Source organism: Mustela putorius, unplaced genomic scaffold (genome assembly GCF_011764305.1).
Source record: "Mustela putorius furo isolate JIRA1106 unplaced genomic scaffold, ASM1176430v1.1 tig00000253_pilon_pilon_pilon, whole genome shotgun sequence".
Lineage (NCBI taxonomy): Eukaryota > Metazoa > Chordata > Mammalia > Carnivora > Mustelidae > Mustela > Mustela putorius.
The window spans coordinates 8,574,237-8,589,831 of NW_025421329.1; positions in this window are offsets into that span (position 1 = coordinate 8,574,237).

Genomic DNA, 15,595 nt, shown 5'->3' on the forward strand with positions numbered 1-15,595 from the left:
TTACTATTTTAGTAACACTCATATGCATCCTTCTAGATCTTTTTATTTAACAATGCTTCTTTGCTCCAGAGGGAGTCTATGGGTTTTTTCCCAAATGTTTGTAGCCTTATCAGTTGTATGTGAAAGGTGCCTACTGATTGAATATGGCAGTTGGGTTCTGACTCCAAATTATTTGGAATTTATTCTCACAGAATGGATGCTTTCAAAAGTAAACAAAGACATTAAGACACATATAAAAAGACTCTGTCACACAGCGTGAAGTGCAAAGTGTAAATGAATTTTTATAAGCATATGGATCTCATTTCTCTTAGGATATGCATGAATTTAAAAATTAAAAGAAAATGTGCTGGCTATAATGTGTTTTTAGTTCACATTAGACTTTAAAAACAATCAGAGGTGCATAATATATTCATAATGGAGCAGACTCCTTCATTCTATGATGTCATTTGAACTATGGGATAATGATTAATATTACCCCCCAGGGTCTTTTTTTAAAGACCCTCCAGAAGTGGCCCTTGCAATTTGAATTTCTGTTTTAAAGCACATTCTACAGTTTATAGCCAGACTTCTTTCTTCCTGCACAAACTTCCAGGTTGCTATGCTCAGCACACTATCACTGTCATTTAAGTTTGGCTAGCACCCACAGTGGAGTCAAATAGTTGAGGCTTCATGATGTTTACATTGAAGTGGAAGAGGCATGAGAGAGGAAAAGAAGTGGAAGGGAAGCAGTGTTCAGCCCCTGTGGTCACATGGAATGGATTCTGTCAAGAATGTAAAATAACATTTGTATCTAAGTTGTGCTCAGAATTGGTGAAAGATCTACGGTCCAGTCAAGAATGTAGCCAACGTTTTTAATTTCAGATGTCATGATAACATAGCCTTAGAGAATTATTCAGGTTGTACTAGGCTCAGCATCAGAAGAAATTTTGGCTGCAAGAATTTCATTCCATTTAGTTAAATGAAAACAAATTAACATAGACACTTTTTTTTCTTGCAAGCTTCACTTTCCACTGTGATGTTAGCAGTTGCTGTTAAGAGTGGTAACCATTGGTTCAGTAAGAGATTTCTTTAAAGAGTTTAAGACACATGAAAATAATAAATGGTTTAGTTGACTTCCATCTGTTTTGATCAATGTAGAGCCTTTTGACTCAGGATTCCTTGGATAAAAATGAAGTTTTCATACCCTCATATGTGTAAAATAGTATTGTTTCCAAAAAAGTATTATGGCTTAAAAAAAAAAAGTAATATAGGAGAAAAAGTTCTAATCTTGAAAGACCCATTCTCACTGCCCCAATATAGATGGAGAGGTGGAATCTCTTGTTTGTCCCAAACTTTTCTAACAGAGATAGAAAGGTACCTCATCAATGATACTTAATGTAGAGGGTAGGGTTATCAAAGTCAGGATGTAGGAGAACAGGGTCCATGAACATCAGCTATCACCTTACATTATTAAATTCACTCTTAAAAAGTACATAGGCTCCCCCAATCCTCGATAATAAAGGCTAATACTATGCTTTTAATAGGTGCCATGTATGTTTCAAAATAGCTTATGAATATTTTCTAATTCAATACTCACAGACCTTGGGGGAGATGCTGTTTCTATCCCCATTGGAAGATGAAGATATTAAGGAACAGAGAGGTAACATGACTTGGCTGAGGTTATTAAACTAATAATGCAGATCTAGTACTCAAGTCCATACACTTTGGCCTCAGAGACTGTGCTTAATCCCTACAAAACCAAGAGATTCTGGTAAGCCTTCAGTGATTTCATTCTTTCTTCTCCCTGAACCCAAGTGGAGAATCTCTGTCCTTTAGGTTTTACCTGTTTCTAATGCTTATATGATGTTACATTTGGAAAGTCCCTACATTTAGGATTGGTTCCAAGGCAATGCTGAATTATTATCTGTACATGACATTTGGAATACTATCACAGATGTATCAGCTAGCCATTGCTGTGTAACAAAGTGTTCCAACACATAATGGCTTAAAATGGTGATTTATTATTTCTCATGATTCTGTGGGTTAGCTAGGTCGTTCCTCAGCTGATTCCCCTGGGGTTCACTTATGCAGCTTTATTTGGTTGAAGTTTGGCTGGCCTGGAAGGCCCAAGGTGGCCTCACTCATGTGGCTGGCAGTTGGTGCTGACTTTTGACTGGGGCTCCAGGGTCTGCTCCATATGGGCTTTTCTTATCCAGTACACTAGAACAACTTCTTTGGTTACTCTTGCCATGTGGACATCCCCATGACCTTCCCCAATCCAGAGTTTCACTTAAGTTTGTGGAGAGTAGGGGCTGTGATCATGGTGCCAGAACAACATGGAGCCAAGAGGGAGGTGATTCAGATCTGAACCTGAGCCCCTGTTCACTGCTGATGGGCTTTGTTAACTGGGGGAATTTATTGTTTTCTCCCCAAGCCTCAAATTTCTCATCTGTGAAATGGTTCTGTACAGTGTGTACCCAGTAGGATTGCCAAATGGGTTATAACAAACCTTCCTGTTAGTACACTTAGCCCAGGCAGGGTCTGGAGGATGGTCATTATAGATAGTTATTTTTGAATTTTGGAATTCTGTCTTTGGGATCTTCAAAGATCTCACATTTCAGGTTTTCACTTCAGATATTATCCCCAAATTGCTCGTAAGACTTGCATTCTGATAATCTCCTTGCTTTACCCCTGGTACCATTGCGCTCAGCTAATTTGGTCAAAAAGAATCTAGTCACATCCTTTTAGAAACTCATCAAGTGAAAACCTCATGAGACATTTTTTGACCAGCTTAACTGGTTTGCCTGATCAAAAGAATCGAACTGGAAGCATTGGTATCTATGACCTGGGCAGGTGGCTTCAAAAGTTTATGGTCTGGTCTGTGCATTCAGTGACACAGGCTACTGTGCTTAGAAGTAGCCCAAGCCTAGTTTAATGCTCTGTTGTTGCCCTATGGAAATTATTACTGATTTTGAAAAGGAGCCCAATATTTTCTTTTTGCACCAGACCCTAAAATGATGTAGCTGGTCCCAGGAAAAACATTTTATTTATTTATTTATTTATATTTATTTTATTTATTTGATACAGAGTGAGAGAGACCACAAGCAGGCAGAGATGCAGGCAGAGAGAGGTGGGGGTGCCAAGCAGAGAATCCGATGCGGGGCCTGATCCCAGGACCCTGAGACCAGGACCCGAGCCGAATGCAGAGGCTAAACCCACTGAGCCTAAAAGGCAGTGAAGGCTGAGAGAGTCCTGGAGAAGCCCAACCAGGACATTTGCCTGTCCTGAGGAAATGTCTGTGACTTCAGAATCTGTGGGACAGAGGACAAACATTCCTGAATATCATACTGGTTGGCTTTTGTTTTCTTCCCTGACAAAATAATAACCTTTAATTTTTTATTTATTTTTGTTTATCTTATTTAAATTCTAAAAATTTTTTATTTTTAAGTAATCTCCACACCCAACATGGGGCTTGAACTTACCACCCCAAGATAAAGAGTCACACGTGCTCTACTGACTGAGCCAGCCAGGTGCCTGCCCAAATAATAAATTTTTAGAACACCGACACAGCAAATAAGACCATAACAGAGCTTTCCCAATTTATATAGACAATTTTATACTTTCTAAGGCAGTTCTAAATAATCTTTTCCTGGAAGAATATTTATATAATGGTAGGGTTAAGAAGGACTTTGTGTATGTGATATTAAAAACACAAATCACAAAGGAGAAGACTGAGAGATCTCACCACATACAAATGAAAACATCAGCTTATTTGAAAGTATTATAAGTCTGGTTTGAAGGCCAGGGTTACATTTGGGGAGGTATCAAGTAGTAGGGGAAAGATGCTCACTGTGGTAGAAAGTGGATAACTGGGAAAAAACAAAACAAAACAAACATTTGTGTATCAGTCACAAAGGTCAACCGCGGATGTTGGGGAAACAATGAAAGTCACACATTTGTAGTAATCAAAGAAAGGCCAAGTAAAAACGGTTACCATTTTTTTCTTTGTTCACTGAATATACAGAGAATCATTTATTTTTTTAATTTCTTAAAAAAGATTTTATTTATTTATTTAATTCTATTTCTTTTCAGCGTAACAGTATTCATTGTTTTTGCACCACACCCAGTGCTCCATGCAATACGTGCCCTCCCTAATACTCACCACCTTGTTCCTCCAACCTCCCACCCCCTCGCCCCTTCAAGACCCTCAGGTTGTTTTTCAGAATCCATAGTCTCTCATGGTTCACCCTCCCTTCCAATTTCCCTCAACTCCCTTCTCTTCTCCATCTCCCCATATCCTCCATGCTATTTGTTATACTCCACAAATAAGTGAAACCATATGATAACTGACTCTCTCTGTTTGACTTATTTCACTCAGCATAATCTCTTCCAGTCCCATCCATGCTGCGACAAAAGTTGGGTATTCGTCCTTTCTGATGGAGGCATAATACTCCAAAGTATATATGGACCACATCTTCCTTCTCCATTCGTCTGTTGAAGGGCATCTTGGTTCTTTCCACAGTTTGGCAACCATGGCCATTGCTGCTATAAACATTGGGGAACAAATGGTCCTTCTTTTCACGGCATCTGTATCTTTGGGGTAAATACCCAGTAGTGCAATGGCAGGGTCATAGGGAAGCTCTATTTTTTAATTTCTCGAGGAATCTCCACACTGTTTTCCAAAGTGGCTGCACCAACTTGCATTCCCACCAACAGTATAAGAAATTTCCCCTTTCTCCACATCCTCTCCAACACATGTTGTTTCCTGTCTTGCTAATTTTGGCCATTCTAACTGGTGTAAGGTGGTATCTCAATGTGGTTTTAATTTGAATCTCCCTGATGGCTAGTGATGATGAACATTTTTTCATGTGTCTGATAGCCATTTGTATGTCTTCACTGGAGAAGTGTCTGTTCATGTCTTCTGCCCATTTTTTGATATGATTATCTGCTTTGTGTGTGTTGAGTTTGAGGCGTTCTTTATAGATCCTGGATATCAACCTTTTGTCTGTACTGTCATTTGCAAATATCTTCCCCCATTCTGTGGGTTGCCTCTTTGTTTTTTTTGACTGTTTCCTTTGCTGTGCAGAAGCTCTTGATCTTGATGAAGTCCCATAAGTTCATTTTCACTTTTGTTTCCTTTGCCTTTGGAGATGTATCTTGAAAGAAGTTGCTGTGGCTGATATCAAAGAGGTTATTGCCTATGTTCTCCTTTAGGATTCTGATGGATTCCTGTCTCACATTGAGATCTTTTATCCATTTTGAGTTTATCTTTGTGTATGGTGTAAGAGAATGGTCGAGTTTCATTCTTCTCATATAGCTGTCCAGTTTTCCCAGCACCATTTATTGAAGAGACTTTCTTTTTTCCACTGTATATTTTTTCCTGTTTTGTCGAAGATTAATTGACCATAAAGTTGAGGGTCCATATCTGGTCTTTCTACTCTGTTCCACTGGACTATGTATCTGTTTTTATGCCAGTACCATGCTGTCTTGGTGATCACAGCTTTGTAGTAAAGCTTGAAATTAGGTAACATGATGCCGCCAGTTTTATTTTTGTTTTACAACATTTCCTTAGTGATTCGGGGTCTCTTCTGATTCCATACAAATTTTAGGATTATTTGCTCCAGCTCATTGAAAAATACTGGTGGAATTTTGATCAGAATGGCATTTAAAAGTATAGATTGCTTGAGGCAGTATAGACATTTTAACAATGTTTATTCTTTTGATCCAAGAGCATGGAATGGCCTTCCATCTTTTTGTGTCTTCTTTAATTTCTTTCATGAGTGTTCTGTAGTTCCTTGAGTAGAGATCCTTTACCTCTTTGGTTAGGCTTATTCCCAGGTACCTTATGGTTCTTGGTGCTATAGTAAATGGAATCGATTCTCTAATTTCCCTTTCTGTATTTTCATTGTTAGTGTATAAGAAAGCCACTGATTTCTGTACATTGACTTTGCATCCTGCCACGTTGCTGAATTGCTGAATGAGTTCTAGTAGTTTGGAGGTGGAGTCTTTTGGGTTTTCCATATAAAGAATCATGTCATCTGCGAAGAGAGAGAGTTTGACTTCTTCATTGCCAATTTGGGTACATTTTATTTCTCTTTGTTGTCTGATTGCTGTTGCTAGGACTTCTAATACTATGTTGAACAAGAGTGGTGAGACTGGGCATCCTTGTTGTGTTCCTGATCTCAACAGGAAGGCTGCAAGCTTTTTCCCATTGAGGATGATATTTGCTGTGGGTCTTTCATAGATAGATTTTATGAAGTTCAGGAATGTTCCCTCTATCCCTATACTTTGAAGCATTTTAATCAGGAACGGATGCTGGATTTTGTCAAATGCTTTTTTTTGCATCAATTGAGAGGACCATGTGGTTCTTCTCTCTTCTCTTATTGATTTGTTCTATCACATTGATTGATTGGCGAATGTTGAACCATTTTTGTAGCCAAGGATGAATATCATTGAACATAAATATCTACAGAAAGAAAGACTTCAAGGGTAACACGATGTCAATAAAAACGTATCTATCAATAATCACTCTCAATGTGAATGGACTAAATGTGCCCATGAAACGGCACAGGGTTGCAGATGGGATAAAAATACAGGACCCATCCATATGTTGTCCATAAGAGACCCATTTTGAACCTAAAGATACACCCAGACTGAAAGTGAAGGGATGGAGAAGCATCTTTCATGCCAATGGGCCTCAAAAGAAGGCCAGGGTAGCGATTCTCATATAAGATAAATTAGATTTTAAACTAAAGACTGTAGTCAGAGATACAGAAGGACACTACATAATTCTTAAAGGGACTATCTACCAAGATGATCTAACAATTGTAAATATCTATGCCCCCAATATGGGATCAGCCAATTACATAAGAAAACTATTAATCAAGATAAAGAGTCATATTGATATGAATACATTAATAGTAGGAGATCTTAATATGCCTCTATCAGTAATAGAGAGATCATTGAAGCAGAAAATCAATAAAGAAAAAAGAGCATTGAATGACACATTGGACCAGATTGGACATTGGACCAGATGGACCTCATAGATATATATAGAAGATTCCACCCTAAAACAACAGAATACTCATTCTTCTCAGGTGCACATGGAACCTTCTTCAGAATAGACCACATACTGGGTCACAAATCAGGACTCAACTGATACCAAAAGACTGAGATTATTCTCTGCATATTCTCAGATCACAATGCTTTGAAACTGAAGCTCAATCACAAGGGAAAGTTTGAAAGGAACTCAAACACCTGGAAGCTAAAGACCACCTTGCTTAAAAATGCTTGGATCAACCAGGAGATCAAAGAAGAACTTAAACAATTCATGGAAACCAACGAGAATGAAGACACTTCTGTCCAAAACCTATGGGATACAGCAAAGGTGGTTCTAAGGGGGAAATACATAGCCATCCAAGCCTCCCTCAAGAAAATTGAAAAATACAGAATACACCAGCTGTCTCTACACCTTAAAGGGCTGGAGAACCAACAACAAATCAAACCAACTGCACACATATGAAGGGAAATAATCAAGATTAGAGCAGAGATCAATGAGGTAGAAACCAGAGATACAGTAGAACGTATCAATGAAACTAGAAGCTGGTTTTTTGAAAGAATTAATAAGATCGATAAACCATTGGCCACACTAATCCAAAAGAAAAGAGAGAAAGCCCAAATTCATAAAATTATGAATGAAAAGGGAGAGATCACAACGAACACCAAGGAAGTAGAAGCAATCATCAGAAGTTATTATCAACAGTTATATGCAAATAAGCTAAGCAACATAGATGAAATGGATGCATTCCTGGAAAACTATAAACTCCCAAAATTGAACCAGGAAGAAATTGACAACCTGAATAGACTGATATCTAGTAACGAGATTGAAGCAGTGATCAAAAACCTCCCAAAAAACAATAGCCCAGGACCTGACGGATTCCCTGGGGAATTCTAGCAAACTTTCAAAGAAGAAATAACACTTACTCTCCTGAAGTGGTTTCAAAAAATTGAAGCAGAAGGAAAACTTCCAGACTCTTTTTATGAAGCCAGCATTACCCTGATCCCCAAACCAGGCAAAGACCCTACCAAAAAGGAGAATTTTAGACTAATATTACTGATGAATATGAATGCTAAGATTCTCAACAAGATCTTAGCAAAGATCTAACAGTACATTAAAAAGATTTATTTATATATTTGACAGAGACAGAGATCACAAGTAGGCAGAGAAGCAGGCAGAGAGAGGGGGAAGCAGGCTCCCCGCTAAGCAGGCTTGATCCCAGGACCCTGAGATCATGACCTGAGCCAAAGGCAGAGGCTTAACCCACGGAGCCACCCAGGCGCCCACAGAGATTCTTTTAAAACTTCAAAGGGGCTTGTTGGGACAGTGGGCCTGGTGGTTGGCAGAGGGAGGAGAATTTGGCTTTGTTGTTTCTGGAGTCCAGTTGGACAGTGTGGCAGGACGGGGTTCCTCAGCAAGCAGATTCCATTGGAAACTGATGTGAGTTGTGGTGTGGGATCTGCAGGAGTGATTGGAGGACAGCAGGACTGTGATGCCTGGTAGGGAGTTCTGAAGACGAGTGGTCCTCTAGAGCTGTCCCAACTGCCAGCGAGAGCGTGGGGCCTTCACATCCCTGGAGTGGGCCACAGCTGGGAAAGGGTGGCAGGCAACTCCCTGCAGCTACTGCACCCCTTAAAGGCACCCTGGACTGTGCACTTGTGGTACTCCCAGCAGCTGTGGAGGTTCCTGCATTCCAGCACATTCCACACCATCAGATGCAGAGAGCAGAGCATCTACTAGGTTGAGGACATTTGGGTGTAGATGACTCTCCAGTGTCTTCCTCAGCTTCCCAAGGGCAAGTCTGAGGTTCAGTAGTTGTGGTGGCCCCAGGAGTTCAAACCTGGGACCCCCAGCTTCTCCTGTCTATGCACACCTGCATCACCCTCTACCAGGCATGTGATGCCAAACAAAGGCCACCCTTTCTGTGCTTTGATTCCTTGTGCCTCACCAAGAGTACCCATAAGGATCAGTTTACAGTATCTTTACATTTTTATAAAGTAACTATTTAATTTATATATGCTAAGCAAAGTTCTGGAAGTAGAACTTTCTAAGTGTTGAAAATGCTGCCCAAAGTGGTAGCTTGGTTTTTTCTTTTTAAAATTTAAATTCAATTTAATAAACATAGAATGTATTACTAGTTTCAGAGGTAGAATTAGCGATTCATCTGTTGCATACACTACCCAGTGCTCATTACATCATGTGCCCTCCTGAATTCCCATCACCCAGTTACACCATTCCCCCCACCCCCTTCCCCTCTAGCAACCCTCAGTTCGTCCCTTAGAGTTAAGAGTCTCTTATGGCTTCTCCCTCACTGTTTTCTACTTTTTTATTTTTTCCTTCCCATCCTGTATGATTTCATTCATATTTGGAATTAAATAAAACAGAGGAACATCAGATTTCTTTAAATCTTTGTTTTTTTGTATTTTGAAATTTTTGTAGTAAAAATTATGTTCATTTAACAAGATGAAGTATCCTTTTTTAAATGAAAACTGATGTAAGAAGAGTGAAGAAAAATGCCAAAATAGAATCACTTAAGTATAAGGCATTAAAAAAGTGGAGATTTGGTATTAAGGTTAAGGATTAAGAATAAAAAAGAAATTAAAAACTTAAGTGTAATAGAAGAAAACAGTAAATGTAGGGAGAATATTTAAAAAGCAAGAAAAGAAAAAAGATTTATAGAGAGGTATGATAAGCAAAATGTAGAAAAATAATTATGAACACAATTTTTCTTCCATGAAACAGGACACTATTTTAGAAGGCCAGAATTTATTGAGAAGACATTCAGAATGAGGAAAAAAAATGAATCCAAAATATTTCATAGCAGTAATAAGAAAATATTTCTGCAATATTAAGATTTTAATCAATACTGGAGTTTGACTTATTGAAAGGGAATTATTGATTTTTAAAAGGAAAATATTTCAGAATTTTTTAGAAACATTGAGGCAAAATGTTCTAGTGTTCATTATTCAAACATTTGTACAATTGTAGAAACTTAGGATGATAGCATTTTATTAGTACAGGAGCAGGAAAGCGATGAAATGGAAAATATAATTTAAAGTAGAAAATAAACTGACTAGCCCAAATTTATAAGAAGACTGAGGGAGAAAAACTACTGCCAGCAGGAATGATGTTTAGCCATCTAAGTTAACTTCTTTTTTTTTTTTTTAAGATTTTATTTATTTATTTGAGAGAGAGACAGAGAGAGCACGAGCAGGGGGACGGCAGAGGGACAAGAAACCTCCCCTGCATGGATCCTGATGTGGGTTGACTTAGGCTTGATCTCAGGACCCCGAGATCATGACCTGAGCCAAAGTCAGGAGCTAAACCAAGAGCCACCCAGGTGCCCCTAAGCCATTGGTCTTTTCAATGTTTTAAGTTGGAGAACTGTTTTGTTTTGCAAAGGGAATCTATGCAGACATCCCTGTGTCTGGCAGGTGATGAATGAGGTAATGGTGGGTGGCATGGCTGATGGTGTGGATTGTGCAGCGTTTCCTTAAGCCAATACACAATCTCCTTTCTCCGCTTGTCTCCTTCCAACATTACCCTTTTCCAGCTCAAAGCATAGATAATCAGTACCTAGCAACAGATCTGAGTACCCTTGAGACCCCCTACCTGGGAGCCCTCTTAAACAGTCCCTTTCACTGTTATATTTAAACCTTCAAAGATTTAAATTCTCAAAGGAGATGATCAAATTCCATCACTGAAACCTGCGGTGTTCTAGGTGGAATTGTGTCACCCCAAAAGCTGAATTGGAATCTTAACCGTTGGAACCTGTGAAAATGATCTTATTTGGACATAGAGTCTTTGAGGAAGTGATGATGATGGCATTAGGTTGGACTTCAATGTGACCAGTGACCTTACAAGAAGAGGAAAACACTGTGTGAGGACACAGACACACACGGATGACAAAGGCAGATAATGCAGTGATGTAGCTACAAGCCACAGAATTGACTGTAACACTCAGAAACTAGACAGAGACAAGGATTCTATCCAGACTCTCAGAAGAAAACTTAGTCCTGCTGATACCTCAATTTTGCATTTCTAGGCTCCAGAGTTATAAGCTATTTAATTTCTGGTGTTTTGAACCACTCAATTTGTGGTAATTTCTTACCACAGGCAGTACTCAAGATTTTAATCCTGAAGAATTTTTATTTTTTTTTATTTTAGAGTAATCTCTATGCCCAGTGTGGGCTCATGACCCTCAGATCAAGTATCACATGCTCTGCTGGCTAGAATTTCTATTTTTATTAATTTTTTTTTTAAAAAGGAGGGAAAACACTTACTCTCAGCATCTGAGGGTGAGCTCCTCAAAGACAAGTACTATGCCTTATTTATCTTTCCATTCATGCCACTTGTAACACTATGCCTGACACTAGGTAATTGCTGGATGAATAATGAATGAACCCAATGGAAGATTCTAGAGAGGAGTCCTGATTGAGCTGGAGTCTGAACTTTGATATGCACCATCCCAAAATCATATCTTAGAAAAGGAAATTTCTGTCAGTTGTCTATATTTTGGGGCTTGTGTGAAAATATCTGTGCTTTCAGCGATGAAACATGGAAAAACTGTCATGGAAACCTTATCTTTATAGTGAGATTTTGGTTAATAGAAGTTAAATCTATGTGGAACTAACAACATTTTAATAAGGGTTTACACTGTTTAAAGTTTGCTTTTGACCAGAATTTGAGCCCAAGGTCTGGTATCAGTTGAGGAACCTGATTCCACCACCTATTTTTATTTTGATCCTGAGAAGGTGCAAATTCATGCATATTTGTCTTTGGTTTCAACTTATCTCATTCCTATTCATTTAAAAAAATGCATGAATGAAAAAAACAAAAACAAAGAGATAAAAAATGCATGAATGAGCAAAAATGCAAGTGCCTGTTTCCTCAGGCACTTTTGATGGGTAATAGCTGCTTTCACATATATTTATTACGTATCTTTTCCAATTGAAGGCTTTTTAAATTGTTTTCCTTTCCTTCTGTTAATTTTTAAATTTAAAAATAATTCTAGACTTACAAAAAAGTTCAGAAATGATACAAGGAATTTCTATAACTCTTCAAGATACCTCAGATTTGTGTCCAAATACTTCAGTGTGTTTTTCCTAAAATCGAGGGCATTATCCTCTGAAACCACACCACCATTAGTAAAATCAGGAAGTTAACATTCTATTATCTAGCTCATTCAAATTTTGCTGATTACTCTCTTTATCTGGCCCTGGAGACAAACTGGTGTCACACTTTGCATTTAGATGTGTATTTATTTGTTCAGCATCCATTAATCTGGAACTGTTACTGGTCTTTGTCTTTTATAACCTTGAGACTTCTGAGTACAATTCAGTTATTTTGTCAAAGGACTCCAATTTGGATTTTTCTGATTTTGTTGTCATGATGAGATTCAGGTTACAGATTTTTAGCAAGAATGTCACAAACGTGATACTATGCCCATTTCAGTTTATTATATCACAAGGCAGACGCTGTCCAATTGTTTTGTTATTGCCACATGTTGTTAAGGGCTGAATTGTGTACCCCCTCATTCATAGGTTAAAATCCTACCACTGAATATATCAAGATGTGACTGTATTTGGAGACAGAATCTTTACAGAGGTAATCATATTAAAATGTAATCATTAAGGTGGTAACTATTCATTATTACTGGTGTCTTTATAAGAAAAGAGATTTGAACACAGACACATATAGAAGGAAAATGATGTGAACCCACAGGGAGAGAACCACCATCTACAAGCTAAGGAGAGAGGCCTGGAAGAGCAGTTCTTCCCTCATGACCCTTAGAAGGATTGACCCGTGGTGACACCTTGATCTTGGACTTCCAGCCTCCAGAACTGTGAGAAAATTAATTTCTGGTGTTTAAGCCACCTAGTTTTGGTATTTAGTTATGGTAGCCTTAGCGAATAAACTCACAAGTTAAATTTTGATCACTTGGTAAGGTGGCATCTATCAATTTTATCTATTGTCAAATTACTACTTTTCCTCTTGCAATTAATAATATGTCATGAGGAGACACCCAGAAACTACAAATGTCCTGTTCATCCTCATGATGTCACCTCACTCAGCTTAGTGTCCACTCATGATGCTTGTCTGAAATAGTAATTATTGTGGTGGTTGCCAATTGTATTAACTATTATGTCAACATATAACCTAAATGGAAAAGTATACAAGTCAACAGTTTAGGGCTCAATGAATTTTCATAGTGAACACACTCATGCAGCTTCTCACTAGCTCAAGGAGTAGAACATTTTCAATACCCAGAAACCTCCTTATTTCTCTTCCCTCCAATTTTCTCAATGCTAAGCACAGTCATGAAGTTTTGACCAATACATAGATTTATAGTAATGGAATAATTTATTGTGGATTGTTTTGTGTCTGGCTTCTCTCAGTCAATATTTATCTTTATTACTGTATAATATTCCATCATATGAATATGTCACTGTTTATGCATTCCACCACTGATAAGCATTTGAGAAGTTTCTAGTTTGAGGTTGTTATGCATAAAGCTATTATAAACATTTTAGAAGTCTTTTCCTCAACCTTTTTTCATTTCTATTTGGTAAATACCTAGGAGTGGGGTCTCTGGATCATAAAATATGCATATTTTATAAGGAAATAAGGAACCAACAACTTTTTTCCAAAATGGTTGTTCTAACACATTTCCTGCCAACAGAGTGGACATTCTAGGTTCTCCATATCCTCACCCCCAGAGTCATTTTCATATTTTTCATTTTATCTATTCTAGTGGTTGTGTGCTTTCATTGTGGTTTCATCTATATCTTCCTAATGGCTAATGATGTCAAATACCTTTGACATATTGGACATGTAGATATTTTCTTTTGTAAAGCACCATGTAATTTCTTCTGCCATAATTTAATGGGGGTCTCATCTCACTTTTGAATTGTAAGAATTGCTTGTATCTCCTATATGCATTTCCTAGCTATATCTCTTCTATGTAATTTTTTGGTGGTTCCTCAATTGCTGATTAATACACACTCTTCCATTACCAATCCAATATCAATTCCCACTTTGTACTTCACATCTAGCTTCTTACATCTTCCTTTATATTTCACAAACACAATCACCTTGCCACAGTCAAATCCCTTTAACCTCTTCTCTGCCATTTGTGGCATTATTGTAATAGTTTTATTTCTGTGTATATTGTAAACTTCACATTATATTTTTCTTGTATTTTAAGGAAATTATGACCAAAAAACCCCCTCCAGTTGATTTTTTAAAATTTTTTAATTTTTTATAAACATATATTTTTATCCCCAGGGGTACAGGTCTGTGAATCGCCAGGTTTACACACTTCACAGCACTCACCAAAGCACATACCCTCCCCAATGTCCATAACCCCACCCCCCTTCTCCCAACCCCCATCCCCCCAGCAATCCTCAGCCTCCAATTGATTTTATATTTATTTATCTATTTACCATGTCTCATGCTCTTCATGCTTTCCTGTGGATCCAAGTTTCTATCTGGTATCAGTTTCCTTTAGCTTGCAGAGCATTTTTTTTTTTTTAAGATTTCACTTATTTATTTGAGAGAGAAAAAGAGAGTGAAAGAGAGAGCACAAAAGCAGGAGAGTGAGAAGCAGATTCCTCAGCAAGCAGGGTGCCTGATGTGAGGCTTGATCCCAGGATGCTGGGATCTTGGCCTGAGCTGAAGGCAGATGGTTAACCGACTGAGCCACGAGTTAACCCAGAACATTCTTTAATATTTCTTGTACCACTGGTCTGCTGAAGATCATTTTCTCTCAGTTTTTATTTTGTCTGAACATGTCTTTAGTTTGCCTTCATTTTAAAAGGCATTTTCATTGGATATTGAACTCTGGGTTGACAGCCTTCCCCCGCCCTGTTCTCCCAGCACTATAAATCGATTGTTAAATTGTCTTTAGTCCCTATTGTTCATGTGTGAAGTCAGCTGTCATTTGAATGGTTTTTTTCCTTGCAAGTAGTGTGTCTTTTTCTCTCCCTTTTCTTGCTTTTTGAGATTTTCTCTTTCTTTTTTAGCAGTTTCACTATGATATATCTAGGTATGGTTTCTTTGTATTTTATTCTGTATGGGGTTTGAAACAGACAGGAATTATAAAAGTGACAGAAATTCATGAAACAGAAAACTAGCATTCAACATAAAAATTTAGAAAGCCAAAAACTATTTCTAGAAAGGAAGAAAGGAGAGGTGGAAGACACAAATGACAAAATCAGGGATGAAAAAAAGAACAAAAGTTTCTTGGATCTGAGAATAAGAAAAAGAATTACTTGGGATCTGAGAATTGACATTTTCATCATCTTTAAGAAGTCTTTGCCATGGGGAGGAGTCAAGATGGTGGAGAAGTAGCAGGCTGAGACTACATCAGGTAGCAGGAGATCACCTAGATAGCTTATCAAACCATTGCGAACACCTACAAATCCAATGGGATATCAAAGAGAAGAAGAACAGCAATTCTAGAAACAGAAAATCAACCACTTTCTGAAAGGTAGGAAGTGAATCCAAAGCGACCGGAAGATAGACTGTGGGGGGAGGGGCTGGCTCCAGGCAAACAGC